Source organism: Zeugodacus cucurbitae, chromosome 6 (genome assembly GCF_028554725.1).
Source record: "Zeugodacus cucurbitae isolate PBARC_wt_2022May chromosome 6, idZeuCucr1.2, whole genome shotgun sequence".
Taxonomy (NCBI): domain Eukaryota; kingdom Metazoa; phylum Arthropoda; class Insecta; order Diptera; family Tephritidae; genus Zeugodacus; species Zeugodacus cucurbitae.
Genome location: NC_071671.1, coordinates 14,599,633 through 14,605,040, shown reverse-complemented (window position 1 = coordinate 14,605,040; position 5,408 = coordinate 14,599,633). Strand labels below are relative to the sequence as shown.

The window sequence follows — 5,408 nt, the reverse complement described above, 5'->3', positions numbered from 1 at the left end:
AATCTACAAAATGTATGCAAAATACATAAATATATCAAATAGGGAATATGCACGAGTTTCACACTCAGTCGGTGTATTCCCTTCCCAGCATGCACATAGGCAGCTCAGAACAAAACACGCGGATTCACCTACAAATACATTCCCACCTCGTGCCCATTTGATGGCCTACTCATGCTTTCCAATGCTTATTCCCTTGTTTGCACAGCGGGGGTTTTTCAAACTAGATTTCGTTTGGCACTATTTTTATTCGATTGTTATCGAAGCATATATGTACATGCATATATCTGGGTATCTGTGTGTAAGTGTGGAGTCTACTTGCTGTATCTTGTCGGCATTTGCAGTCAATTGTGTAAATGCTTTTTTTGATTTTCTGCATCAAACAACTTTGACATACTTACTGGGTTTAATATTTCAAAATGGTTTGAGTTGAACATTAGGGTGGTACTTAACTGTTCTATATACATTTAGGCTCGGTTTCTAAATGAAAAAGTATCAGAAAGAGATCAAGATGTCGCACCAATTATTTCAAAGCTTAATCTTTCTTTAGAACTTTTCTCTTCGACACAATTTTGTTCGACTTTCACCGAAATATTTCAGTAAAAGAATTTGATGTATTCTTCTATATGGAATATAAAAAGTTCTGGTATAATTTCATAGGCATCAGTCTTTGTTTGCTCCAAGTGCCAAAAGTACTCACAACTTGGTACTTAAATAGGTCGATAATATCCGATTCTTAATTGTACGACAAAGAGTACCAACCAGAACTCGGAAAATACTTAAAATATCTTAGTACAAGTCCTCAAGCTCTTAATAATTTAAAAATATGTAATTTCTTCCAATAATATATTAAAATGTAATTTATTGAAATTTATTAGAACAATTATTCGACATTCTGCTTACTTTCTGCTGATTTGCTCTCCTCCATTTCTTGCATTCGCTCATCGAAAATAATTCTTCGATAGTGAATGTAGGATAATGGACTGCAAACGACGGACAAAGCTGAAATATGAAAAACTGGGTATTAATTCACTGCGAATAATTCACAAATAATATCACTCACCGGTTCCCATCCAATTTAATTGCATCATCGTATGTGGCCTTGTTTGTTCTATCCACAGTATTATGTGAGCTGTTACGGAAACTATGAGGTAAGCAGTTACCCCAATAAGTCCCACCAAGAGGTTAAATTTGTGTGTCTAAAGAGTGGAATATGTGAGTAAATTGTTATTGTTGCAGTAGCGACTACATATTTGTATGGCAGTACATATAGAATACCAAAATACATATAAGAATAGACCACAACACCAACTGCGTTCAGAATTAGTGAGATTCAACTATACCATTTGGGATGGCAGTCATCTGAAAGTGGTTATAAGAACGAAATTCGAGATTTTTTTTAAGATATTTGCGTGCAATTTTTTATGAAAAAGCTACAAATAGTTACCTTTAAGCCTTTGTGGCCAGTCCTCAGGCGGTTCTTCGAGTATGACAAATGACAAAAGAAAACAAAGAAATGTTTTGACTAACAATATAAATGCTAGAACCAATGCAGTTATTTTTATAATTTTTGGGCACACATTTTTATTTTCTGCCATTACATTTATATTGTAAATATTTGTGTTTGAGATGAAAAACAAACGTCGAATAGTTGCAAGGAGGAACAAACACAAAAAAAGTAAAATAAATGAAGAAACATAGTGTTTCACACAAAAAAACATTTAATTTATTCTGTATTAAAAGATTTCATAATATCTAACTATATATTCTTGATCCAATATTTGATCCGCAATTAAACTTTGAAAGCTTGAAACAGTGTATTTCTGGTAACAAATCTACCTAAAACACATAATGGTAACATTCTGATTACATAGCAATTACTGCCGTGGGAATCGTCCATCATCATTTCCTATCGCTTACTGTCACACAATTAAACTTCAGCAAACTAATAGGACATTCTGTTGCTACCCATCTTCTTTCTACTGAAATTCTTAAAACTAATCCCTAGCTAACTAAATGCATATATATTACTGTGTGCACAAAATGAACCGTGTTTTAAGTTGAGTTACAATATTCCATGCTCATTCATTTTTAATCTATAATGAAAAACTTGCCCGTAATACTTTGTATGAGTTGGCTTAACCAGCCACTTCTTATCCGCGCCCCTCAACTGATACTGATACTGATACTGCTCGCCTCCGTGCACTATCATAAATTTATTTACCCGCAAAACTTCAATTCACTTGACTCTTTCCAAACAATTTCCTTTGCATAATTAGTTGTAAGATTACCCTTCTCCCCGGTAGTTACATCTTCTTCGAAAATTTCTTGACTCATTTAAAACAAAGTAGTGAATAGAAACTACAACAAGCAGAGAAACCATTGCAAAGTCATATCGAATAATTTAGGAAATTCGCGTTGAATGTATGTGTTCGCTGCGAGGGTGTTGATGAAAATTACGAAGAAGATGAAGACGTGGGTGAAGTTGGAATAAAATAAAATGAAATTCGCTGCCGGTTAATAAAGTTAGAACTACGAAAAAAGGACAAAAAAATAATAATAAAAACTTGAATCTTGAATCTTGAAGCTACTACATTACAAAATGGCAGCGAGTCCACTTTTGTGCATAATTCCTTTTTAAGCTGCTGGAGAAAACAGGGAAACTCCAATGATTACTAGTTGGAAGATAAGAAGTTAACGTCCTTCTTGTGTTTAATACATGGCGCACCTTTTTTGGCGATAATAATATTTTCCATAAATTTTCTGTTGGTTTGATAAAAAAGGGTGTCTTTGTGTGAGTTTGCTTTTTTAGTGTTACTAACTGTAGGCATCCGTTGCTTACATTGTTCCGTCAAACGGTATGCGTCCGCTTACAACATCTTTGTCAAGAAGTTTCCTTTGCACATCAAAAGTCTTTCTAAAGATATTTTTCCACTTCCATTCGTATAATCGCCTGAATGGGAAACTGAAAATCCTTACGCAAAGAAAAATTAACAAGATGCTCAGTAGGAAATATTTTGTTTCTCATAATTAACCATTAATATGGTTAGTACTTCATATCAGCTGTCAATGTAAGCGCTTGTGTTGGACATTTATTTTTTTAATGGGATATCTACCCGCCGACTAACTTTTTCAAGCCAGAGAGGGTACTTATACTATATTGAATTCATAGTCCCATCGCATCGAAAGAAGACTCGTTCATATATTAATATCTGTACCAACCTTATGGCTATTATATTTGGGTTCTCCATCATTATTCCAGTGTTTCTTGAATGATTTCCTTCAATTACTGCATTTGTAGGCGGCTTAAAGATTTTAAAATTTTACCTTGGTTGTCCGATGATTCTTGAAAAATTAATTACTTGCCTGTAATTAATTGTAAATCCTGATTCGTTTGGTTTTAAAAACCTTTATGTGTGATGAAGGGTTCACAAGATAATCACGTCTACTTAACCTCATATGTATTCGGAGTAATAACTATTTACGAAGGAACACTTTAAGAAGTCGAAGTAAAAAAGCAATACATATTAAGAAATACAAATAAGATCAAAGAGTGCACTTTTGATTATTGATCATATAATGTATTAGAATGAAATTTATGAAAAGATAAGAAGACTCTAATAAGGACAAAAAACAGAAATTTAATTAAATAAATTCCCCAACAACAAAAAGTATAATGTGTGAAACGATTAACGTATCTCTAAACAAAAGTATAGATTAGTGGAACCCAGATCCATGCCTGGCTATATCCATAACGAACCGTGACTAATGGAATGCTTGAAAGAACATTAACTAGGTGAGCCGCTCTATGCACAATTTCTATTAAAATGTGTGCATTTTCATTAATTTAGCCAGTAATCAGTTAACTTTTGTAAATAGTGAAACTCATGGCTTTTATTAATAGAAAATCAGTTAGACCGCCGAAAAATACATGCCATAATTTTAATACACAGGAAGAAATTATTTCGAACTTAAAGGTGTTACATGTTCCGATTCTCTTAATAAATTATTTCTTGTTTAGGTTACTTGCGGAGCAAACAATAATTAGGAATAATAAAGTCTTTAGAAATAAATTTACAATTTATTTATCGCCAAATTTTCGCTTGCGACTCCAACTAATTACATCAAATATTGCACGACTTCAAAAAAAATAATAAAGCGCTTGCAACAAAGTGCAAAACAAACACACAACCGCCAATCAAGAAGACCTGAGCATGGACACGGAGCAGCAGTACTAAGACGTTTAGTCTGGGGCATAAATCCTTATTGACCCATGGACGGCACATTGCCTTAAAGCCAGATTTTGCTGCGCAACTAAACTGAGTGCCGTTGACATGACTTTCTCTCTGTAGTTGCACGCTGACCGAAGCTTCTTCTTGCCAATGATGCGGTTGAACTAGGAATTTCGTTGGCAATTTAGTGCCCCTATTTGCCCATCTCTCATAATTCCACTAAAACAGCGGAATTTCAGTGCCGCAAGTATAACTTGTTGCAGCATGCAGCTCTAACGTGCACAGATTTTCATTTCCTACAGCACTTCACCTCAGCTGCGTGACTCAAATCCAGTTAGATTGAATTGATTTTTCTCCGTTTCGAGCTCCGAATTTTCTGCGGCTTGCTGTTGCTTTGGTGGCATGCACCAGCAGACGAAGTGGATTTTCATGTTGTGTACAAGTCATCAGCAGCGTATCATGATTTTGTGGTTGGTCGTTTTCTTCTGCACTTCGACACTGTTTTGACGGTGGCCTCGAAAATATCTTTAATGCACCAGGCAATGCAGCTTTGAAGCCATCGGGGCATGTGTATGTACGTTGCCCAGTATTTGTGGCTCCAATACAATGCTATGCTAAGTCCGGATTTACTTAGATAATTTGGATTTTCTCGGTGGAAAACGGTCTCTAATCTTTTTACGCTAGAGATGAGTGTTGAAGTTGATGCTTTCATCGAAGTTCAAATTGGGCAAATACCCGTAGTGAGCAATTGAATATTTCATTTCTATATGTATAGATTTAATGTGAGTACACAGTAAACATGTTCTCCAGGTGAGGTGGTTTATGATTTCTGAAATCCGTTTCTGCGAGTCTAAAGTCACCGTTATTTACACCCTACAAACTGAATAACCTGAGAGATACATATGAAAAAAAAAATAAAATAAAATAACCCAAGTACGAAACAACTTAGTAACATCAACTAAAACCTCCGAGAAAAAAATTAAGGATTTAAAGGCCTAAAACCAATAAGATATTAAAAACGGAAAATAATTTAAGTAAAAAAAATGAGATGAGTTTATCAGGTGGCAATATATTATGTAAAGACCTATGGAAACGTGGAATCAAAGGAAGAACAGAACAGTCGCAATAAGAACAGGGATATAAATGTAGTTTAATTACTTGCCGCCGAATAACAAAAAT

At 34.7% G+C, this 5,408-nt stretch overlaps 1 long non-coding RNA gene across 1 annotated transcript; it reads right to left on the bottom strand.

Annotated features, from left to right (window-relative positions):
- Window positions 1–851: 851 nt before the first annotated feature.
- On the bottom strand, window positions 852–1,652 carry LOC105219034 (uncharacterized). Its single transcript, XR_003752954.2, has 4 exons — window positions 1,445–1,652; window positions 1,265–1,359; window positions 1,061–1,196; window positions 852–999 (listed from the first exon to the last, which is right to left on the bottom strand). It is a non-coding gene; the product is annotated as an uncharacterized LOC105219034 (long non-coding RNA).
- Between the last annotated feature and the right edge of the window lie 3,756 nt (window positions 1,653–5,408).